The sequence below is a fragment of the Rhinoderma darwinii genome, chromosome 3 (genome assembly GCF_050947455.1).
Source record: "Rhinoderma darwinii isolate aRhiDar2 chromosome 3, aRhiDar2.hap1, whole genome shotgun sequence".
Classification (NCBI taxonomy): Eukaryota; Metazoa; Chordata; class Amphibia; order Anura; family Rhinodermatidae; genus Rhinoderma; species Rhinoderma darwinii.
In genome coordinates this window covers 414,905,190-414,929,437 of record NC_134689.1, presented here as the reverse complement: position 1 = coordinate 414,929,437, position 24,248 = coordinate 414,905,190, and the positions used below count along the sequence as shown (strand labels likewise).

The following is a 24,248-nucleotide window of genomic DNA, read 5'->3' as shown; positions in this document are numbered from 1 at the left end:
TGCCAAGGCAAAAAGACTGTAAATTAGTTTCCATTTGGATAATCTACAATGTGGATAATACTAATTTCCAAGGTCTGCCTGTACTGAACACCCTACGAGCTGGAAGTAGAGCCAGTGTTTGCATTACATGCCATAAAAAGACTCTTTAAATTTGTTAATTTTATATGCCCTCAATTACATTGGTTTAATTATCTCTACGAGAGAATATTATCACATTTTTTGTTGTTGTTAAATCGTGTTTATGGTGTACAACAATCACTATCAATACAATACCTCATTGAAAAAGGATAACACTCAGAAGGAAGTAAACTGTGGCAAGGTCCCACCGAGAGTGGAACTGGGATTGCTGGATTCAGAGTGCAGAGTGCTAACCATTACACCATGGAACCCTTGACAATAGAGTGCAGTTTGGATATTTCTACTAAAGAGGCAGTACGTGTAATTACAATAACAGGTCGGCTATCATTCAAAATCGACCTCCCACAATAATCAAGAGGGCATAGCTTCTGTGCCTGCATGATCACCAAGATGTACAATTATTTTCTATTGCGGTTATATACTAAAAGCTAGAACCCTGCATTTGGAAAGGGAAAATACTATTAACAACTCAATGGGAAAAAACTGGGAAATGAAATTATGAATTTCAGTTGACTGAAAACTTAACTGTTGTAACCAGTGTCAGGCAGCTACTGCCAAGGCAAAAAGACTGTAAATTAGTTTCCATTTGGATAATCTACAATGTGGATAATACTAATTTCCAAGGTCTGTCTGTACTGATCACCCTACGAGCTGGAAGTAGAGCCAGTGTTTGCATTACATGCCATAAAAAGACTCTTTAAATTTGTTAATTTTATATGCCCTCAAATACATTGGTTTAATTATCTCTACGAGAGAATATTATCACATTTTTTTGTTGTTAAATCGTGTTTATGGCGTACAACAATCACTATCAATACAACACCTCATTGAAAAAGGATTACACTAAGAAGGAGGTAAACTGTGGCAAGGTCCCACCAAGAGTTGAACTCGGATTGCTGGATTCAGAGTCCAGAGTGCTAACCATTACACCATGGAACCCTTGAAAATAGAGTGTAGTTTGGATATTTCTACTAAACAGGCAGTACGTGTAATTACAATAACAGGTCGGCTATCATTCAAAATCGACCTCCCACAATAATCAAGAGGGCATAGCTTCTGTGCCTGCATGATCACCAAGATGTACAATTATTTTCTATTGCGGTTATATAACAAAAGCTAGAACCCTGCATTTGGAAAGTGAAAATACTATTAACAACTCAATGGGAAAAAACTGGGAAATTAAATTATAAATTTCAGTTGACTGAAAACTTAACTGTTGTAACCAGTGTCAGGCAGCTACTGCCAAGGCAAAAAGACTGTAAATTAGTTTCCATTTGGATAATCTACTATGTGGATAATACTAATTTCCTAGGTCTGTCTGTACTGAACACCCTACGAGCTGGAAGTAGAGCCAGTATTTGCATTACATGCCATAAAAAGTCTCTTTAAATTTGTTAATTTTATATGCCCTCAAATACATTGGTTTAATTATCTCTACGAGAGAATATTATCACATTTTTTTTGTTGTTAAATCGTGTTTATGGCGTACAACAATCACTATCAATACAATACCTCATTGAAAAAGGATTACACTGAGAAGGAAGTAAACTGTGGCAAGGTCCCACCGAGAGTTGAACTTGGATTGCTGGATTCAGAGTCCAGAGTGCTAACCATTACACCATGGAACCCTTGACAATAGAGTGCAGTTTGGATATTTCTACTAAACAGGCAGTACGTGTAATTACAATAACAGGTCGGCTATCATTCAAAATCGACCTCCCACAATAATCAAGAGGGCATAGCTTCTGTGCCTACATGATCACCAAGATGTACAATTATTTTCTATTGCGGTTATATAACAAAAGCTAGAACCCTGCATTTGGAAAGGGAAAATACTATTAACAACTCAATGGGAAAAAACTGGGAAATGAAATTATGAATTTCAGTTGACTGAAAACTTAACTGTTATAACCAGTGTCAGGCAGCTACTGCCAAGGCAAAAAGACTGTAAATTAGTTTCCATTTGGATAATCTACTATGTGGATAATACTAATTTCCAAGGTCTGTCTGTACTGAACAACCTACGAGCTGGAAGTAGAGCCAGTGTTTGCATTACATGCCATAAAAAGACTCTTTAAATTTGTTAATTTTATATGCCCTCAAATACATTGGTTTAATTATCTCTACGAGAGAATATTATCACATATTTTATTGTTGTTAAATCGTGTTTATGGCGTACAACAATCACTATCAATACAATACCTCATTGAAAAAGGATAACACTCAGAAGGAAGTAAACTGTGGTAAGGTCCCACCGAGAGTGGAACTCGGATTGCTGGATTCAGAGTGCAGAGTGCTAACCATTACACCATGGAACCCTTGACAATAGAGTGCAGTTTGAATATTTCTACTAAACAGGCAGTACGTGTAATTACAATAACAGGTCGGCTATCATTCAAAATCGACCTCCCACAATAATCAAGAGGGCATAGCTTCTGTGCCTGCATGATCACCAAGATGTACAATTATTTTCTATTGCGGTTATATACTAAAAGCTAGAACCCTGCATTTGGAAAGGGAAAATACTATTAACAACTCAATGGGAAAAAACTGGGAAATGAAATTATGAATTTCAGTTGACTGAAAACTTAACTGTTGTAACCAGTGTCAGGCAGCTACTGCCAAGGCAAAAAGACTGTAAATTAGTTTCCATTTGGATAATCTACAATGTGGATAATACTAATTTCCAAGGTCTGTCTGTACTGAACACCCTACGAGCTGGAAGTAGAGCCAGTGTTTGCATTACATGCCATAAAAAGACTCTTTAAATTTGTTAATTTTATATGCCCTCAAATACATTGGTTTAATTATCTCTACGAGAGAATATTATCACATTTTTTTTGTTGTTAAATCGTGTTTATGGCGTACAACAATCACTATCAATACAACACCTCATTGAAAAAGGATTACACTAAGAAGGAGGTAAACTGTGGCAAGGTCCCACCAAGAGTTGAACTCGGATTGCTGGATTCAGAGTCCAGAGTGCTAACCATTACACCATGGAACCCTTGAAAATAGAGTGTAGTTTGGATATTTCTACTAAACAGGCAGTACGTGTAATTACAATAACAGGTCGGCTATCATTCAAAATCGACCTCCCACAATAATCAAGAGGGCATAGCTTCTGTGCCTGCATGATCACCAAGATGTACAATTATTTTCTATTGCGGTTATATAACAAAAGCTAGAACCCTGCATTTGGAAAGTGAAAATACTATTAACAACTCAATGGGAAAAAACTGGGAAATTAAATTATAAATTTCAGTTGACTGAAAACTTAACTGTTGTAACCAGTGTCAGGCAGCTACTGCCAAGGCAAAAAGACTGTAAATTAGTTTCCATTTGGATAATCTACAATGTGGATAATACTAATTTCCAAGGTCTGCCTGTACTGAACACCCTACGAGCTGGAAGTAGAGCCAGTGTTTGCATTACATGCCATAAAAAGACTCTTTAAATTTGTTAATTTTATATGCCCTCAATTACATTGGTTTAATTATCTCTACGAGAGAATATTATCACATTTTTTGTTGTTGTTAAATCGTGTTTATGGTGTACAACAATCACTATCAATACAATACCTCATTGAAAAAGGATAACACTCAGAAGGAAGTAAACTGTGGCAAGGTCCCACCGAGAGTGGAACTGGGATTGCTGGATTCAGAGTGCAGAGTGCTAACCATTACACCATGGAACCCTTGACAATAGAGTGCAGTTTGGATATTTCTACTAAACAGGCAGTACGTGTAATTACAATAACAGGTCGGCTATCATTCAAAATCGACCTCCCACAATAATCAAGAGGGCATAGCTTCTGTGCCTGCATGATCACCAAGATGTACAATTATTTTCTATTGCGGTTATATAACAAAAGCTAGAACCCTGCATTTGGAAAGGGAAAATACTATTAACAACTCAATGGGAAAAAACTGGGAAATGAAATTATGAATTTCAGTTGACTGAAAACTTAACTGTTGTAACCAGTGTCAGGCAGCTACTGCCAAGGCAAAAGGACTGTAAATTAGTTTCCAATTGGATAATCTACAATGTGGATCATACTAATTTCCAAGGTCTGTCTGTACTGAACACCCTACGAGCTGGAAGTAGAGCCAGTGTTTGCATTACATGCCATAAAAAGACTCTTTAAATTTGTTAATTTTATATTCCCTCAAATACATTGGTTTAATTATCTCTACGAGAGAATATTATCACATTTTTTTGTTGTTAAATCATGTTTATGGCGTACAACAATCACTATCAATACAACACCTCATTGAAAAAGGATTACACTAAGAAGGAGGTAAACTGTGGCAAGGTCCCACCAAGAGTTGAACTCGGATTGCTGGATTCAGAGTCCAGAGTGCTAACCATTACACCATGGAACCCTTGAAAATAGAGTGTAGTTTGGATATTTCTACTAAACAGGCAGTACGTGTAATTACAATAACAGGTCGGCTATCATTCAAAATCGACCTCCCACAATAATCAAGAGGGCATAGCTTCTGTGCCTGCATGATCACCAAGATGTACAATTATTTTCTATTGCGGTTATATAACAAAAGCTAGAACCCTGCATTTGGAAAGTGAAAATACTATTAACAACTCAATGGGAAAAAACTGGGAAATTAAATTATAAATTTCAGTTGACTGAAAACTTAACTGTTGTAACCAGTGTCAGGCAGCTACTGCCAAGGCAAAAAGACTGTAAATTAGTTTCCATTTGGATAATCTACAATGTGGATAATACTAATTTCCAAGGTCTGCCTGTACTGAACACCCTACGAGCTGGAAGTAGAGCCAGTGTTTGCATTACATGCCATAAAAAGACTCTTTAAATTTGTTAATTTTATATGCCCTCAATTACATTGGTTTAATTATCTCTACGAGAGAATATTATCACATTTTTTGTTGTTGTTAAATCGTGTTTATGGTGTACAACAATCACTATCAATACAATACCTCATTGAAAAAGGATAACACTCAGAAGGAAGTAAACTGTGGCAAGGTCCCACCGAGAGTGGAACTGGGATTGCTGGATTCAGAGTGCAGAGTGCTAACCATTACACCATGGAACCCTTGACAATAGAGTGCAGTTTGGATATTTCTACTAAACAGGCAGTACGTGTAATTACAATAACAGGTCGGCTATCATTCAAAATCGACCTCCCACAATAATCAAGAGGGCATAGCTTCTGTGCCTGCATGATCACCAAGATGTACAATTATTTTCTATTGCGGTTATATAACAAAAGCTAGAACCCTGCATTTGGAAAGGGAAAATACTATTAACAACTCAATGGGAAAAAACTGGGAAATGAAATTATGAATTTCAGTTGACTGAAAACTTAACTGTTGTAACCAGTGTCAGGCAGCTACTGCCAAGGCAAAAGGACTGTAAATTAGTTTCCAATTGGATAATCTACAATGTGGATCATACTAATTTCCAAGGTCTGTCTGTACTGAACACCCTACGAGCTGGAAGTAGAGCCAGTGTTTGCATTACATGCCATAAAAAGACTCTTTAAATTTGTTAATTTTATATGCCCTCAAATACATTGGTTTAATTATCTCTACGAGAGAATATTATCACATTTTTTTTGTTGTTAAATCGTGTTTATGGCGTACAACAATCACTATCAATACAATACCTCATTGAAAAAGGATTACACTCAGAAGGAAGTAAACTGTGGCAAGGTCCCACCGAGAGTTGAACTTGGATCGCTGAATTCAGAGTCCAGAGTGCTAACCATTACACCATGGAACCCTTGACAATAGAGTGCAGTTTGGATATTTCTACTAAACAGGCAGTACGTGTAATTACAATAACAGGTCGGCTATCATTCAAAATCGACCTCCCACAATAATCAAGAGGGCATAGCTTCTGTGCCTACATGATCACCAAGATGTACAATTATTTTCTATTGCGGTTATATACTAAAAGCTAGAACCCTGCATTTGGAAAGGGAAAATACTATTAACAACTCAATGGGAAAAAACTGGGAAATGAAATTATGAATTTCAGTTGACTGAAAACTTAACTGTTGTAACCAGTGTCAGGCAGCTACTGCCAAGGCAAAAAGACTGTAAATTAGTTTCCATTTGGATAATCTACAATGTGGATAATACTAATTTCCAAGGTCTGTCTGTACTGAACACCCTACGAGCTGGAAGTAGAGCCAGTGTTTGCATTACATGCCATAAAAAGACTCTTTAAATTTGTTAATTTTATATGCCCTCAAATACATTGGTTTAATTATCTCTACGAGAGAATATTATCACATTTTTTTGTTGTTAAATCGTGTTTATGGCGTACAACAATCACTATCAATACAACACCTCATTGAAAAAGGATTACACTAAGAAGGAGGTAAACTGTGGCAAGGTCCCACCAAGAGTTGAACTCGGATTGCTGGATTCAGAGTCCAGAGTGCTAACCATTACACCATGGAACCCTTGAAAATAGAGTGTAGTTTGGATATTTCTACTAAACAGGGAGTACGTGTAATTACAATAACAGGTCGGCTATCATTCAAAATCGACCTCCCACAATAATCAAGAGGGCATAGCTTCTGTGCCTGCATGATCACCAAGATGTACAATTATTTTCTATTGCGGTTATATAACAAAAGCTAGAACCCTGCATTTGGAAAGTGAAAATACTATTAACAACTCAATGGGAAAAAACTGGGAAATTAAATTATAAATTTCAGTTGACTGAAAACTTAACTGTTGTAACCAGTGTCAGGCAGCTACTGCCAAGGCAAAAAGACTGTAAATTAGTTTCCATTTGGATAATCTACAATGTGGATAATACTAATTTCCAAGGTCTGCCTGTACTGAACACCCTACGAGCTGGAAGTAGAGCCAGTGTTTGCATTACATGCCATAAAAAGACTCTTTAAATTTGTTAATTTTATATGCCCTCAATTACATTGGTTTAATTATCTCTACGAGAGAATATTATCACATTTTTTGTTGTTGTTAAATCGTGTTTATGGTGTACAACAATCACTATCAATACAATACCTCATTGAAAAAGGATAACACTCAGAAGGAAGTAAACTGTGGCAAGGTCCCACCGAGAGTGGAACTGGGATTGCTGGATTCAGAGTGCAGAGTGCTAACCATTACACCATGGAACCCTTGACAATAGAGTGCAGTTTGGATATTTCTACTAAAGAGGCAGTACGTGTAATTACAATAACAGGTCGGCTATCATTCAAAATCGACCTCCCACAATAATCAAGAGGGCATAGCTTCTGTGCCTGCATGATCACCAAGATGTACAATTATTTTCTATTGCGGTTATATAACAAAAGCTAGAACCCTGCATTTGGAAAGGGAAAATACTATTAACAACTCAATGGGAAAAAACTGGGAAATGAAATTATGAATTTCAGTTGACTGAAAACTTAACTGTTGTAACCAGTGTCAGGCAGCTACTGCCAAGGCAAAAAGACTGTAAATTAGTTTCCATTTGGATAATCTACTATGTGGATAATACTAATTTCCAAGGTCTGTCTGTACTGAACACCCTACGAGCTGGAAGTAGAGCCGGTGTTTGCATTACATGCCATAAAAAGACTCTTTAAATTTGTTAATTTTATATGCCCTCAAATACATTGGTTTAATTATCTCTACGAGAGAATATTATCACATTTTTTTTTTTGTTAAATCGTGTTTATGGCGTACAACAATCACTATCAATACAATACCTCATTGAAAAAGGATTACACTCAGAAGGAAGTAAACTGTGGCAAGGTCCCACCGAGAGTGGAACTTGGATTGCTGGATTCAGAGTGCAGAGGGCTAACCATTACACCATGGAACCCTTGACAATAGAGTGCAGTTTGGATATTTCTACTAAACAGGCAGTACGTGTAATTACAATAACAGGTCGGCTATCATTCAAAATCGACCTCCCACAATAATCAAGAGGGCATAGCTTCTGTGCCTACATGATCACCAAGATGTACAATTATTTTCTATTGCGGTTATATAACAAAAGCTAGAACCCTGCATTTGGAAAGGGAAAATACTATTAACAACTCAATGGGAAAAAACTGGGAAATGAAATTATGAATTTCAGTTGACTGAAAACTTAACTGTTGTAACCAGTGTCAGGCAGCTACTGCCAAGGCAAAAAGACTGTAAATTAGTTTCCATTTGGATAATCTACTATGTGGATAATACTAATTTCCAAGGTCTGTCTGTACTGAACACCCTACGAGCTGGAAGTAGAGCCAGTGTTTGCATTACATGCCATAAAAAGACTCTTTAAATTTGTTAATTTTATATGCCCTCAAATACATTGGTTTAATTATCTCTACGAGAGAATATTATCACATTTTTTTTGTTGTTAAATCGTGTTTATGGCGTACAACAATCACTATCAATACAATACCTCATTGAAAAAGGATTACACTCAGAAGGAAGTAAACTGTGGCAAGGTCCCACCGAGAGTGGAACTTGGATTGCTGGATTCAGAGTGCAGAGTGCTAACCATTACACCACGGAACCCTTGACAATAGAGTGCAGTTTGGATATTTCTACTAAACAGGCAGTACGTGTAATTACAATAACAGGTCGGCTATCATTCAAAATCGACCTCCCACAATAATCAAGAGGGCATAGCTTCTGTGCCTGCATGATCACCAAGATGTACAATTAATTTATATTGCGGTTATATAACAAAAGCTAGTACCCTGCATTTGGAAAGGGAAAATACTATTAACAACTCAATGGGAAAAAACTGGGAAATGAAATTATGAATTTCAGTTGACTGAAAACTTAACTGTTGTAACCAGTGTCAGGCAGCTACTGCCAAGGCAAAAAGACTGTAAATTAGTTTCCATTTGGATAATCTACTATGTGGATAATACTAATTTCCAAGGTCTGTCTGTACTGAACACCCTACGAGCTGGAAGTAGAGCCAGTGTTTGCATTACATGCCATAAAAAGACTCTTTAAATTTGTTAATTTTATATGCCCTCAAATACATTGGTTTAATTATCTCTACGAGAGAATATTATCAAATTTTTTTTGTTGTTAAATCGTGTTTATGGCGTACAACAATCACTATCAATACAATACCTCATTGAAAAAGGATTACACTCAGAAGGAAGTAAACTGTGGCAAGGTCCCACCGAGAGTGGAACTTGGATTGCTGGATTCAGAGTGCAGAGTGCCAACCATTACACCACGGAACCCTTGACAATAGAGTGCAGTTTGGATATTTCTACTAAACAGGCAGTACGTGTAATTACAATAACAGGTCGGCTATCATTCAAAATCGACCTCCCACAATAATCAAGAGGGCATAGCTTCTGTGCCTACATGATCACCAAGATGTACAATTATTTTCTATTGCGGTTATATAACAAAAGCTAGAACCCTGCATTTGGAAAGGGAAAATACTATTAACAACTCAATGGGAAAAAACTGGGAAATGAAATTATGAATTTCAGTTGACTGAAAACTTAACTGTTGTAACCAGTGTCAGGCAGCTACTGCCAAGGCAAAAAGACTGTAAATTAGTTTCCATTTGGATAATCTACTATGTGGATAATACTAATTTCCAAGGTCTGTCTGTACTGAACACCCTACGAGTTGGAAGTAGAGCCAGTGTTTGCATTACATGCCATAAAAAGACTCTTTAAATTTGTTAATTTTATATGCCCTCAAATACATTGGTTTAATTATCTCTACGAGAGAATATTATCACATTTTTTTTGTTGTTAAATCGTGTTTATGGCGTACAACAATCACTATCAATACAATACCTCATTGAAAAAGGATTACTGAGTGGAAGGAAGTAAACTGTGGCAAGGTCCCACCGAGAGTTGAACTCGGATTGCTGGATTCAGAGTCCAGAGTGCTAACCATTATACCATGGAACCCTTGACCATAGAGTGCAGTTTGGATATTTCTACTAAACAGGCAGTACGTGTAATTACAATAACAGGTCGGCTATCATTCAAAATCGACCTCCCACAATAATCAAGAGGGCATAGCTTCTGTGCCTGCATGATCACCAAGATGTACAATTAATTTATATTGCGGTTATATAACAAAAGCTAGTACCCTGCATTTGGAAAGGGAAAATACTATTAACAACTCAATGGGAAAAAACTGGGAAATGAAATTATGAATTTCAGTTGACTGAAAACTTAACTGTTGTAACCAGTGTCAGGCAGCTACTGCCAAGGCAAAAAGACTGTAAATTAGTTTCCATTTGGATAATCTACTATGTGGATAATACTAATTTCCAAGGTCTGTCTGTACTGAACACCCTACGAGTTGGAAGTAGAGCCAGTGTTTGCATTACATGCCATAAAAAGACTCTTTAAATTTGTTAATTTTATATGCCCTAAAATACATTGGTTTAATTATCTCTACGAGAGAATATTATCACATTTTTTTTGTTGTTAAATCGTGTTTATGGCGTACAACAATCACTATCAATACAATACCTCATTGAAAAAGGATTACACTCAGAAGGAAGTAAACTGCGGCAAGGTCCCACCAAGAGTTGAACTCGGATTTCTGGATTCAGAGTCCAGACCATTACACCATGGAACCCTTGACAATAGAGTGCAGTTTGGATATTTCTACTAAACAGGGAGTACGTGTAATTACAATAACAGGTCGGCTATCATTCAAAATCGACCTCCCACAATAATCAAGAGGGCATAGCTTCTGTGCCTGCATGATCACCAAGATGTACAATTATTTTCTATTGCGGTTATATAACAAAAGCTAGAACCCTGCATTTGGAAAGGGAAAATACTATTAACAACTCAATGGGAAAAAACTGGGAAATGAAATTATGAATTTCAGTTGACTGAAAACTTAACTGTTGTAACCAGTGTCAGGCAGCTACTGCCAAGGCAAAAAGACTGTAAATTAGTTTCCATTTGGATAATCTACTATGTGGATAATACTAATTTCCAAGGTCTGTCTGTACTGAACACCCTACGAGCTGGAAGTAGAGCCAGTGTTTGCATTACATGCCATAAAAAGACTCTTTAAATTTGTTAATTTTATATGCCCTCAAATACATTGGTTTAATTATCTCTACGAGAGAATATTATCAAATTTTTTTTGTTGTTAAATCGTGTTTATGGCGTACAACAATCACTATCAATACAATACCTCATTGAAAAAGGATTACACTCAGAAGGAAGTAAACTGTGGCAAGGTCCCACCGAGAGTGGAACTTGGATTGCTGGATTCAGAGTGCAGAGTGCCAACCATTACACCACGGAACCCTTGACAATAGAGTGCAGTTTGGATATTTCTACTAAACAGGCAGTACGTGTAATTACAATAACAGGTCGGCTATCATTCAAAATCGACCTCCCACAATAATCAAGAGGGCATAGCTTCTGTGCCTACATGATCACCAAGATGTACAATTATTTTCTATTGCGGTTATATAACAAAAGCTAGAACCCTGCATTTGGAAAGGGAAAATACTATTAACAACTCAATGGGAAAAAACTGGGAAATGAAATTATGAATTTCAGTTGACTGAAAACTTAACTGTTGTAACCAGTGTCAGGCAGCTACTGCCAAGGCAAAAAGACTGTAAATTAGTTTCCATTTGGATAATCTACTATGTGGATAATACTAATTTCCAAGGTCTGTCTGTACTGAACACCCTACGAGTTGGAAGTAGAGCCAGTGTTTGCATTACATGCCATAAAAAGACTCTTTAAATTTGTTAATTTTATATGCCCTCAAATACATTGGTTTAATTATCTCTACGAGAGAATATTATCACATTTTTTTTGTTGTTAAATCGTGTTTATGGCGTACAACAATCACTATCAATACAATACCTCATTGAAAAAGGATTACTGAGTGGAAGGAAGTAAACTGTGGCAAGGTCCCACCGAGAGTTGAACTCGGATTGCTGGATTCAGAGTCCAGAGTGCTAACCATTATACCATGGAACCCTTGACCATAGAGTGCAGTTTGGATATTTCTACTAAACAGGCAGTACGTGTAATTACAATAACAGGTCGGCTATCATTCAAAATCGACCTCCCACAATAATCAAGAGGGCATAGCTTCTGTGCCTGCATGATCACCAAGATGTACAATTAATTTATATTGCGGTTATATAACAAAAGCTAGTACCCTGCATTTGGAAAGGGAAAATACTATTAACAACTCAATGGGAAAAAACTGGGAAATGAAATTATGAATTTCAGTTGACTGAAAACTTAACTGTTGTAACCAGTGTCAGGCAGCTACTGCCAAGGCAAAAAGACTGTAAATTAGTTTCCATTTGGATAATCTACTATGTGGATAATACTAATTTCCAAGGTCTGTCTGTACTGAACACCCTACGAGTTGGAAGTAGAGCCAGTGTTTGCATTACATGCCATAAAAAGACTCTTTAAATTTGTTAATTTTATATGCCCTAAAATACATTGGTTTAATTATCTCTACGAGAGAATATTATCACATTTTTTTTGTTGTTAAATCGTGTTTATGGCGTACAACAATCACTATCAATACAATACCTCATTGAAAAAGGATTACACTCAGAAGGAAGTAAACTGCGGCAAGGTCCCACCAAGAGTTGAACTCGGATTTCTGGATTCAGAGTCCAGACCATTACACCATGGAACCCTTGACAATAGAGTGCAGTTTGGATATTTCTACTAAACAGGGAGTACGTGTAATTACAATAACAGGTCGGCTATCATTCAAAATCGACCTCCCACAATAATCAAGAGGGCATAGCTTCTGTGCCTGCATGATCACCAAGATGTACAATTATTTTCTATTGCGGTTATATAACAAAAGCTAGAACCCTGCATTTGGAAAGGGAAAATACTATTAACAACTCAATGGGAAAAAACTGGGAAATGAAATTATGAATTTCAGTTGACTGAAAACTTAACTGTTGTAACCAGTGTCAGGCAGCTACTGCCAAGGCAAAAAGACTGTAAATTAGTTTCCAATTGGATAATCTACTATGTGGATCATACTAATTTCCAAGGTCTGTCTGTACTGAACACCCTACGAGCTGGAAGTAGAGCCAGTTTTTGCATTACATGCCATAAAAAGACTCTTTAAATTTGTTAATTTTATATGCCCTCAAATACATTGGTTTAATTATCTCTACGAGAGAATATTATCACATTTTTCTTGTTGTTAAATGGTGTTTATGGCTTTCAACAATCACTATCAATACAATACCTCATTGAAAAAGGATTACACTCAGAAGGAAGTAAACTGTGGCAAGGTCCCACCGAGAGTTGAACTCAGATTGCTGGATTCAGAGTGCAGAGTGCTAACCATTACACCACGGAACCCTTGACAATAGAGTGCAGTTTGGATATTTCTACTAAACAGGCAGTACGTGTAATTACAATAACAGGTCGGCTATCATTCAAAATCGACCTCCCACAATAATCAAGAGGGCATAGCTTCTGTGCCTACATGATCACCAAGATGTACAATTATTTTCTATTGCGGTTATATAACAAAAGCTAGAACCCTGCATTTGGAAAGGGAAAATACTATTAACAACTCAATGGGAAAAAACTGGGAAATTAAATTATGAATTTCAGTTGACTGAAAACTTAACTGTTGTAACCAGTGCCAGGCAGCTACTGCCAAGGCAAAAAGACTGTAAATTTGTTTCCAATTGGATAATCTACAATGTGGATCATACTAATTTCCAAGATCTGTCAGTACTGAACACCCTACGAGCTGGAAGTAGAGCCAGTGTTTGCATTACATGCCATAAAAAGACTCTTTAAGTTTGTTAATTTTATATGCCCTAAAATACATTGGTTTAATTATCTCTACGAGAGAATATTATCACATTTTTTTTGTTGTTAAATCGTGTTTATGGCGTACAACAATCACTATCAATACAATACCTCATTGAAAAAGGATTACACTCAGAAGGAAGTAAACTGTGGCAAGGTCCCACCGAGAGTTGAACTCAGATTGCTGGATTCAGAGTCCAGAGTGCTAACCATTACACCATGGAACCATTGACAATAGAGTGCAGTTTGGATATTTCTACTAAACAGGCAGTACGTGTAATTACAATAACAGGTCGGCTATCATTCAAAATCGACCTCCCACAATAATCAAGAGGGCATAGCTTCTGTGCCTGCATGATCACCAAGATGTACAATTATTTTCTATTGCGGTTATATAACAAAAGCTAGAACCCTGCATTTGGAAAGGGAAAATACTATTAACAACTCAATGGGAAAAAACTGGGAAATGAAATTATGAATTTCAGTTGACTGAAAACTTAACTGTTGTAACCAGTGTCAGGCAGCTACTGCCAAGGCAAAAAGACTGTAAATTAGTTTCCAATTGGATAATCTACTATGTGGATCATACTAATTTCCAAGGTCTGTCTGTACTGAACACCCTACGAGCTGGAAGTAGAGCCAGTGTTTGCATTACATGCCATAAAAAGACTCTTTAAATTTGTTAATTTTATATGCCCTCAATTACATTGGTTTAATTATCTCTACGAGAGAATATTATCACATTTTTTTTGTTGTTAAATCGTGTTTATGGCGTACAACAATCACTATCAATACCTCATTGTAAAAGGATTACACTCAGAAGGAAGTAAACTGTGGCAAGGTCCCACCGAGAGTTGACCTCGGATTGCTGGATTCAGAGTCCAGAGTGCTAACCATTACACCATGGAACCCTTGACAATAGAGTGCAGTTTGGATATTTCTACTAAACAGGCAGTACGTGTAATTACAATAACAGGTCGGCTATCATTCAAAATCGACCTCCCACAATAATCAAGAGGGCATTGCTTCTGTGCCTGCATGATCATCAAGATGTACAATTAATTTCTATTGCGGTTATATAACAAAAGCTAGTACCCTGCATTTGGAAAGGGAAAAAACTATTAACAACTCAATGGGAAAAAACTAGGAAATTAAATGATGAATTTCAGTTGACTGAAAACGTAACTGTTGTAACCAGTGTCAGGCAGCTACTGCCAAGGCAAAAAGACTGTAAATTAGTTTCCATTTGGATAATCTACAATGTGGATAATACTAATTTCCAAGGTCTGTCTGTACTGAACACCCTATGAGCTGGAAGTAGAGCCAGTGTTTGCATTACATGCCATAAAAAGACTCTTTAAATTTGTTAATTTTATATGCCCTCAAATACATTGGTTTAATTATCTCTACGAGAGAATATTATCACATTTTTTTTGTTGTTAAATCGTGTTTATGGCGTACAACAATCACTATCAATACAATACCTCATTGAAAAAAGGATTACACTCAGAAGGAAGTAAACTGTGGCAAGGTCTCACCGAGAGTTGAGCTCGGATTGCTGGATTCAGAGTCCAGAGTGCTAACCATTACACCATGGAACCCTTGACAATAGAGTGCAGTTTGGATATTTCTACTAAACAGGCAGTACGTGTAATTACAATAACAGGTCGGCTATCATTCAAAATCGACCTCCCACAATAATCAAGAGGGCATAGCTTCTGTGCCTGCATGATCACCAAGATGTACAATTATTTTCTATTGCGGTTATATAACAAAAGCTAGAACCCTGCATTTGGAAAGGGAAAATACTATTAACAACTCAATGGGAAAAAACTGGGAAATGAAATTATGAATTTCAGTTGACTGAAAACTTAACTGTTGTAACCAGTGTCAGGCAGCTACTGCCAAGGCAAAAAGACTGTAAATTAGTTTCCAATTGGATAATCTACTATGTGGATCATACTAATTTCCAAGGTCTGTCTGTACTGAACACCCTACGAGCTGGAAGTAGAGCCAGTTTTTGCATTACATGCCATAAAAAGACTCTTTAAATTTGTTAATTTTATATGCCCTCAAATACATTGGTTTAATTATCTCTACGAGAGAATATTATCACATTTTTCTTGTTGTTAAATGGTGTTTATGGCTTTCAACAATCACTATCAATACAATACCTCATTGAAAAAGGATTACACTCAGAAGGAAGTAAACTGTGGCAAGGTCCCACCGAGAGTTGAACTCAGATTGCTGGATTCAGAGTCCAGAGTGCTAACCATTACACCATGGAACCATTGACAATAGAGTGCAGTTTGGATATTTCTACTAAACAGGCAGTACGTGTAATTACAATAACAGGTCGGCTATCATTCAAAATCGACCTCCCACAATAATCAAGAGGGCATAGCTTCTGTGCCTGCATGATCACCAAGATGTACAATTATTTTCTATTGCGGTTATATAACAAAAGCTAGAACCCTGCATTTGGAAAGGGAAAATACTATTAACAACTCAATGGGAAAAAACTGGGAAATGAAATTATGAATTTCAGTTGACTGAAAACTTAACTGTTGTAACCAGGGTCAGGCAGCTACTGCCAAGGCAAAAAGACTGTAAATTAGTTTCCAATTGGATAATCTACAATGTGGATCATACTAATTTCCAAGGTCTGTCTGTACTGAACACCCTACGAGCTGGAAGTAGAGCCAGTGTTTGCATTACATGCCATAAAAAGACTCTTTAAATTTGTTAATTTTATATGCCCTCAATTACATTGGTTTAATTATCTCTACGAGAGAATATTATCACATTTTTTTTGTTGTTAAATCGTGTTTATGGCGTACAACAATCACTATCAATACCTCATTGTAAAAGGATTACACTCAGAAGGAAGTAAACTGTGGCAAGGTCCCACCGAGAGTTGACCTCGGATTGCTGGATTCAGAGTCCAGAGTGCTAACCATTACACCATGGAACCCTTGACAATAGAGTGCAGTTTGGATATTTCTACTAAACAGGCAGTACGTGTAATTACAATAACAGGTCGGCTATCATTCAAAATCGACCTCCCACAATAATCAAGAGGGCATTGCTTCTGTGCCTGCATGATCATCAAGATGTACAATTAATTTCTATTGCGGTTATATAACAAAAGCTAGTACCCTGCATTTGGAAAGGGAAAAAACTATTAACAACTCAATGGGAAAAAACTAGGAAATTAAATGATGAATTTCAGTTGACTGAAAACGTAACTGTTGTAACCAGTGTCAGGCAGCTACTGCCAAGGCAAAAAGACTGTAAATTAGTTTCCATTTGGATAATCTACAATGTGGATAATACTAATTTCCAAGGTCTGTCTGTACTGAACACCCTATGAGCTGGAAGTAGAGCCAGTGTTTGCATTACATGCCATAAAAAGACTCTTTAAATTTGTTAATTTTATATGCCCTCAAATACATTGGTTTAATTATCTCTACGAGAGAATATTATCACATTTTTTTTGTTGTTAAATCGTGTTTATGGCGTACAACAATCACTATCAATACCTCATTGAAAAAGGATTACACTCAGAAGGAAGTAAACTGTGGCAAGGTCCCACCGAGAGTTGACCTCGGTTTGCTGGATTCAGAGTCCAGAGTGCTAACCATTACACCATGGAACCCCTGACAATAGAGTGCAGTTTGGATATTTCTACTAAACAGGCAGTACGTGTAATTACAATAACACGTCGGCTATCATTCAAAATCGACCTCCCACAATAATCAAGAGGGCATAGCTTCTGTGCCTGCATGATCACCAAGATGTACAATTATTTTCTATTGCGGTTATATAACAAAAGCTAGAACCCTGCATTTGGAAAGGGAAAATACTATTAACAACTCAATGGGAAAAAACTGGGAAATGAAATTATGAATTTCAGTTGACTGAAAACTTAAGGGTATGTGCACACACACTAATTACGTCCGTAATTGACGGACGTATTTCGGCCGCAAGTCCCGGACCGAACACACTGCAGGGAGCCGGGCTCCTAGCATCATACTTATGTACGACGCTAGGAGTCCCTGCCTCGCTGCAGGACAACTGTCCCGTACTGTAAACATGATTATACTACGGGACAGTTGTCCTGCAGCAAGGCAGGGACTCCTAGCGTCGTACATAAGTATGATGCTAGGAGCCCGGCTCCCTGCACTGTGTTCGGTCCGGGACTTGCGGCCGAAATACGTCCGTTCCTTACGGACGTAATTAGTGTGTGTGCACATACCCTAACTGTTGTAACCAGTGTCAGGCAGCTACTGCCAAGGCAAAAAGACTGTAAATTAGTTTCCAATTGGATAATCTACAATGTGGATCATACTAATTTCCAAGGTCTGTCTGTACTGAACACCCTACGAGCTGGAAGTAGAGCCAGTGTTTGCATTACATGCCATAAAAAGACTCTTTAAATTTGTTGATTTTATATGCCCTCAATTACATTGGTTTAATTATCTCTACGAGAGAATATTATCACATTTTTTTTGTTGTTAAATCGTGTTTATGGCGTACAACAATCACTATCAATACCTCATTGTAAAAGGATTACACTCAGAAGGAAGTAAACTGTGGCAAGGTCCCACCGAGAGTTGAACTCGGATTGCTGGATTCAGAGTCCAGATTGCTAACCATTACACCATGGAACCCTTGACAATAGAGTGCAGTTTGGATATTTCTACTAAACAGGCAGTACGTGTAATTACAATAACAGGTCGGCTATCATTCAAAATCGACCTCCCACAATAATCAAGAGGGCATAGCTTCTGTGCCTGCATGATCACCAAGATGTACAATTATTTTCTATTGCGGTTATATAACAAAAGCTAGAACCCTGCATTTGGAAAGGGAAAATACTATTAACAACTCAATGGGAAAAAACTGGGAAATGAAATTATGAATTTCAGTTGACTGAAAACTTAACTTTTGTAACCAGTGTCAGGCAGCTACTGCCAAGGCAAAAAGACTGTAAATTAGTTTCCAATTGGATAATCTACAATGTGCATCATACTAATTTCCAAGGTCTGTCTGTACTGAACACCCTACGAGCTGGAAGTAGAGCCAGTGTTTGCATTACGTGCCATAAAAAGACTCTTTAAATTTGTTAATTTTATATGCTCTCAATTACATTGGTTTAATTATCTCTACGAGAGAATATGATCACATTTTTTTTGTTGTTAAATCGTGTTTATGGCGTACAACAATCACTATCAATACCTCATTGTAAAAGGATTACACTCAGAAGGAAGTAAACTGTGGCAAGGTCCCACCGAGAGTTGACCTTGGATTGCTGGATTCAGAGTCCAGAGTGCTAACCATTACACCATGGAACCCTTGACAATAGAGTGCAGTTTGGATATTTCTACTAAGCAGGCAGTACGTGTAATTACAATAACAGGTCGGCTATCATTCAAAATCGACCTCCCACAATAATCAAGAGGGCATAGCTTCTGTGCCTGCATGATCACCAAGATGTACAATTATTTTCTATTGCGGTTATATAACAAAAGCTAGAACCCTGCATTTGGAAAGGGAAAATACTATTAACAACTCAATGAGAAAAAACTGGGTAATGAAATTATGAATTTCAGTTGACTGAAAACTTAACTGTTGTAACCAGTGTCAGGCAGCTACTGCCAAGGCAAAAAGACCGTAAATTAGTTTCCAATTGGATAATCTACAATGTGGATCATACTAATTTCCAAGGTCTGTCTGTACTGAACACCCTACGAGCTGGAAGTAGAGCCAGTGTTTGCATTACATGCCATAAAAAGACTCTTTAAATTTGTTGATTTTATATGCCCTCAATTACATTGGTTTAATTATCTCTACGAGAGAATATTATCACATTTTTTTTGTTGTTAAATCGTGTTTATGGCGTACAACAATCACTATCAATACCTCATTGTAAAAGGATTACACTCAGAAGGAAGTAAACTGTGGCAAGGTCCCACCGAGAGTTGAACTCGGATTGCTGGATTCAGAGTCCAGATTGCTAACCATTACACCATGGAACCCTTGACAATAGAGTGCAGTTTGGATATTTCTACTAAACAGGCAGTACGTGTAATTACAATAACAGGTCGGCTATCATTCAAAATCGACCTCCCACAATAATCAAGAGGGCATAGCTTCTGTGCCTGCATGATCACCAAGATGTACAATTATTTTCTATTGCGGTTATATAACAAAAGCTAGAACCCTGCATTTGGAAAGGGAAAATACTATTAACAACTCAATGGGAAAAAACTGGGAAATGAAATTATGAATTTCAGTTGACTGAAAACTTAACTTTTGTAACCAGTGTCAGGCAGCTACTGCCAAGGCAAAAAGACTGTAAATTAGTTTCCAATTGGATAATCTACAATGTGCATCATACTAATTTCCAAGGTCTGTCTGTACTGAACACCCTACGAGCTGGAAGTAGAGCCAGTGTTTGCATTACGTGCCATAAAAAGACTCTTTAAATTTGTTAATTTTATATGCTCTCAATTACATTGGTTTAATTATCTCTACGAGAGAATATGATCACATTTTTTTTGTTGTTAAATCGTGTTTATGGCGTACAACAATCACTATCAATACCTCATTGTAAAAGGATTACACTCAGAAGGAAGTAAACTGTGGCAAGGTCCCACCGAGAGTTGACCTTGGATTGCTGGATTCAGAGTCCAGAGTGCTAACCATTACACCATGGAACCCTTGACAATAGAGTGCAGTTTGGATATTTCTACTAAGCAGGCAGTACGTGTAATTACAATAACAGGTCGGCTATCATTCAAAATCGACCTCCCACAATAATCAAGAGGGCATAGCTTCTGTGCCTGCATGATCACCAAGATGTACAATTATTTTCTATTGCGGTTATATAACAAAAGCTAGAACCCTGCATTTGGAAAGGGAAAATACTATTAACAACTCAATGGGAAAAAACTGGGAAATGAAATTATGAATTTCAGTTGACTGAAAACTTAACTGTTGTAACCAGTGTCAGGCAGCTACTGCCAAGGCAAAAAGACCGTAAATTAGTTTCCAATTGGATAATCTACAATGTGGATCATACTAATTTCCAAGGTCTGTCTGTACTGAACACCCTACGAGCTGGAAGTAGAGCCAGTGTTTGCATTACGTGCCATAAAAAGACTCTTTAAATTTGTTAATTTTATATGCTCTCAATTACATTGGTTTAATTATCTCTACGAGAGAATATGATCACATTTTTTTTGTTGTTAAATCGTGTTTATGGCGTACAACAATCACTATCAATACCTCATTGTAAAAGGATTACAATCAGAAGGAAGTAAACTGTGGCAAGGTCCCACCGAGAGTTGAACTCAGATTGCTGGATTCAGAGTCCAGAGTGCTAACCATTACACCATGGAACCATTGACAATGGAGTGCAGTTTGGATATTTCTACTAAACAGGCAGTACGTGTAATTACAATAACAGGTCGGCTATCATTCAAAATCGACCTCCCACAATAATCAAGAGGGCATAGCTTCTGTGCCTGCATGATCACCAAGATGTACAATTATTTTCTATTGCGGTTATATAACAAAAGCTAGAACCCTGCATTTGGAAAGGGAAAATACTATTAACAACTCAATGGGAAAAAACTGGGAAATGAAATTATGAATTTCAGTTGACTGAAAACTTAACTGTTGTAACCAGTGTCAGGCAGCTACTGCCAAGGCAAAAAGACTGTAAATTAGTTTCCAATTGGATAATCTACAATGTGGATCATACTAATTTCCAAGGTCTGTCTGTACTGAACACCCTACGAGCTGGAAGTAGAGCCAGTGTTTGCATTACATGCCATAAAAAGACTCTTTAAATTTGTTGATTTTATATGCCCTCAATTACATTGGTTTAATTATCTCTACGAGAGAATATTATCACATTTTTTTTGTTGTTAAATCGTGTTTATGGCGTACAACAATCACTATCAATACCTCATTGTAAAAGGATTACACTCAGAAGGAAGTAAACTGTTGCAAGGTCCCACCGAGAGTTGAACTCGGATTGCTGGATTCAGAGTCCAGTTTGCTAACCATTACACCATGGAACCCTTGACAATAGAGTGCAGTTTGGATATTTCTACTAAACAGGCAGTACGTGTAATTACAATAACAGGTCGGCTATCATTCAAAATCGACCTCCCACAATAATCAAGAGGGCATAGCTTCTGTGCCTGCATGATCACCAAGATGTACAATTATTTTCTATTGCGGTTATATAACAAAAGCTAGAACCCTGCATTTGGAAAGGGAAAATACTATTAACAACTCAATGGGAAAAAACTGGGAAATGAAATTATGAATTTCAGTTGACTGAAAACTTAACTTTTGTAACCAGTGTCAGGCAGCTACTGCCAAGGCAAAAAGACTGTAAATTAGTTTCCAATTTGATAATCTACAATGTGGATCATACTAATTTCCAAGGTCTGTCTGTACTGAACACCCTACGAGCTGGAAGTAGAGCCAGTGTTTGCATTACATGCCATAAAAAGACTCTTTAAATTTGTTAATTTTATATGCCCTCAATTACATTGGTTTAATTATCTGTACAAGAGAATATTATCAAATTTTTTGTTGTTGTTAAATCGTGTTTATGGCGTACAACAATCACTATCAATACCTCATTGTAAAAGGATTACACTCAGAAGGAAGTAAACTGTGGCAAGGTCCCACTGAGAGTTGACCTCGGATTGCTTGATTCAGAGTCCAGAGTGCTAACCATTACACCATGGAACCCCTGACAATAGAGTGCAGTTTGGATATTTCTACTAAACAGGCAGTACGTGTAATTACAATAACAGGTCGGCTATCATTCAAAATCGACCTCCCACAATAATCAAGAGGGCATAGCTTCTGTGCCTGCATGATCACCAAGATGTACAATTATTTTCTATTGCGGTTATATAACAAAAGCTAGAACCCTGCATTTGGAAAGGGAAAATACTATTAACAACTCAATGGGAAAAAACTGGGAAATGAAATTATGAATTTCAGTTGACTGAAAACTTAACTGTTGTAACCAGTGTCAGGCAGCTACTGCCAAGGCAAAAAGACTGTAAATTAGTTTCCAATTGGATAATCTACAATGTGGATCATACTAATTTCCAAGGTCTGTCTGTACTGAACACACTACGAGCTGGAAGTAGAGCCAGTGTTTGCATTACATGCCATAAAAAGACTCTTTAAATTTGTTAATTTTATATGCCCTCAATTACATTGGTTTAATTATCTCTACGAGAGAATATTATCAAATTTTTTTTGTTGTTAAATCGTGTTTATGGCGTACAACAATCACTATCAATACCTCATTGTAAAAGGATTACACTCAGAAGGAAGTAAACTGTGCCAAGGTCCCACCGAGAGTTGAACTCGGATTGCTGGATTCAGAGTCCAGACCATTACACCATGGAACCCTTGACAATAGAGTGCAGTTTGGATATTTCTACTAAACAGGCAGTACGTGTAATTACAATAACAGGTCGGCTATCATTCAAAATCGACCTCCCACAATAATCAAGAGGGCATAGCTTCTGTGCCTGCATGATCACCAAGATGTACAATTATTTTCTATTGCGGTTATATAACAAAAGCTAGAACCCTGCATTTGGAAAGGGAAAATACTATTAACAACTCAATGGGAAAAAACTGGGAAATGAAATTATGAATTTCAGTTGACTGAAAACTTAAGGGTATGTGCACACACACTAATTACGTCCGTAATTGACGGACGTATTTCGGCCGCAAGTCCCGGACCGAACACACTGCAGGGAGCCGGGCTCCTAGCATCATACTTATGTACGACGTTAGGAGTCCCTGCCTCGCTGCAGGACAACTGTCCCGTACTGTAAACATGATTATACTACGGGACAGTTGTCCTGCAGCAAGGCAGGGACTCCTAGCGTCGTACATAAGTATGATGCTAGGAGCCCGGCTCCCTGCACTGTGTTCGGTCCGGGACTTGCGGCCGAAATACGTCCGTTCCTTACGGACGTAATTAGTGTGTGTGCACATACCCTAACTGTTGTAACCAGTGTCAGGCAGGTACTGCCAAGGCAAAAAGACTGTAAATTAGTTTCCAATTGGATAATCTACAATGTGGATCATACTAATTTCCAAGGTCTGTCTGTACTGAACACCCTACGAGCTGGAAGTAGAGCCAGTGTTTGCATTACATGCCATAAAAAGACTCTTTAAATTTGTTGATTTTATATGCCCTCAATTACATTGGTTTAATTATCTCTACGAGAGAATATTATCACATTTTTTTTGTTGTTA

The 24,248-nt window shown here is 37.4% G+C and overlaps 16 non-coding genes across 16 annotated transcripts; all 16 read right to left on the bottom strand.

Annotated features, from left to right (window-relative positions):
• Window positions 1-1,005: 1,005 nt before the first annotated feature.
• On the bottom strand, window positions 1,006-1,077 carry TRNAQ-CUG (transfer RNA glutamine (anticodon CUG)). Its single transcript has one exon. It is a non-coding gene; the product is annotated as a tRNA-Gln (tRNA).
• Window positions 1,078-1,694: 617 nt separating this feature from the next.
• TRNAQ-CUG (transfer RNA glutamine (anticodon CUG)) lies at window positions 1,695-1,766 on the bottom strand. Its single transcript has one exon. It is a non-coding gene; the product is annotated as a tRNA-Gln (tRNA).
• A 1,307-nt stretch (window positions 1,767-3,073) lies between these two features.
• TRNAQ-CUG (transfer RNA glutamine (anticodon CUG)) lies at window positions 3,074-3,145 on the bottom strand. The gene has a single exon. It is a non-coding gene; the product is annotated as a tRNA-Gln (tRNA).
• A 1,306-nt stretch (window positions 3,146-4,451) lies between these two features.
• On the bottom strand, window positions 4,452-4,523 carry TRNAQ-CUG (transfer RNA glutamine (anticodon CUG)). Its single transcript has one exon. It is a non-coding gene; the product is annotated as a tRNA-Gln (tRNA).
• A 1,307-nt stretch (window positions 4,524-5,830) lies between these two features.
• TRNAQ-CUG (transfer RNA glutamine (anticodon CUG)) lies at window positions 5,831-5,902 on the bottom strand. Its single transcript has one exon. It is a non-coding gene; the product is annotated as a tRNA-Gln (tRNA).
• Window positions 5,903-6,518: 616 nt separating this feature from the next.
• TRNAQ-CUG (transfer RNA glutamine (anticodon CUG)) lies at window positions 6,519-6,590 on the bottom strand. Its single transcript has one exon. It is a non-coding gene; the product is annotated as a tRNA-Gln (tRNA).
• Window positions 6,591-9,965: 3,375 nt separating this feature from the next.
• Window positions 9,966-10,037, bottom strand: TRNAQ-CUG (transfer RNA glutamine (anticodon CUG)). Its single transcript has one exon. It is a non-coding gene; the product is annotated as a tRNA-Gln (tRNA).
• A 1,989-nt stretch (window positions 10,038-12,026) lies between these two features.
• On the bottom strand, window positions 12,027-12,098 carry TRNAQ-CUG (transfer RNA glutamine (anticodon CUG)). Its single transcript has one exon. It is a non-coding gene; the product is annotated as a tRNA-Gln (tRNA).
• Window positions 12,099-14,086: 1,988 nt separating this feature from the next.
• TRNAQ-CUG (transfer RNA glutamine (anticodon CUG)) lies at window positions 14,087-14,158 on the bottom strand. The gene has a single exon. It is a non-coding gene; the product is annotated as a tRNA-Gln (tRNA).
• Window positions 14,159-14,770: 612 nt separating this feature from the next.
• Window positions 14,771-14,842, bottom strand: TRNAQ-CUG (transfer RNA glutamine (anticodon CUG)). The gene has a single exon. It is a non-coding gene; the product is annotated as a tRNA-Gln (tRNA).
• A 1,307-nt stretch (window positions 14,843-16,149) lies between these two features.
• On the bottom strand, window positions 16,150-16,221 carry TRNAQ-CUG (transfer RNA glutamine (anticodon CUG)). The gene has a single exon. It is a non-coding gene; the product is annotated as a tRNA-Gln (tRNA).
• Window positions 16,222-16,833: 612 nt separating this feature from the next.
• Window positions 16,834-16,905, bottom strand: TRNAQ-CUG (transfer RNA glutamine (anticodon CUG)). The gene has a single exon. It is a non-coding gene; the product is annotated as a tRNA-Gln (tRNA).
• A 1,627-nt stretch (window positions 16,906-18,532) lies between these two features.
• Window positions 18,533-18,604, bottom strand: TRNAQ-CUG (transfer RNA glutamine (anticodon CUG)). Its single transcript has one exon. It is a non-coding gene; the product is annotated as a tRNA-Gln (tRNA).
• A 1,296-nt stretch (window positions 18,605-19,900) lies between these two features.
• On the bottom strand, window positions 19,901-19,972 carry TRNAQ-CUG (transfer RNA glutamine (anticodon CUG)). Its single transcript has one exon. It is a non-coding gene; the product is annotated as a tRNA-Gln (tRNA).
• Window positions 19,973-21,268: 1,296 nt separating this feature from the next.
• Window positions 21,269-21,340, bottom strand: TRNAQ-CUG (transfer RNA glutamine (anticodon CUG)). The gene has a single exon. It is a non-coding gene; the product is annotated as a tRNA-Gln (tRNA).
• A 612-nt stretch (window positions 21,341-21,952) lies between these two features.
• TRNAQ-CUG (transfer RNA glutamine (anticodon CUG)) lies at window positions 21,953-22,024 on the bottom strand. Its single transcript has one exon. It is a non-coding gene; the product is annotated as a tRNA-Gln (tRNA).
• Between the last annotated feature and the right edge of the window lie 2,224 nt (window positions 22,025-24,248).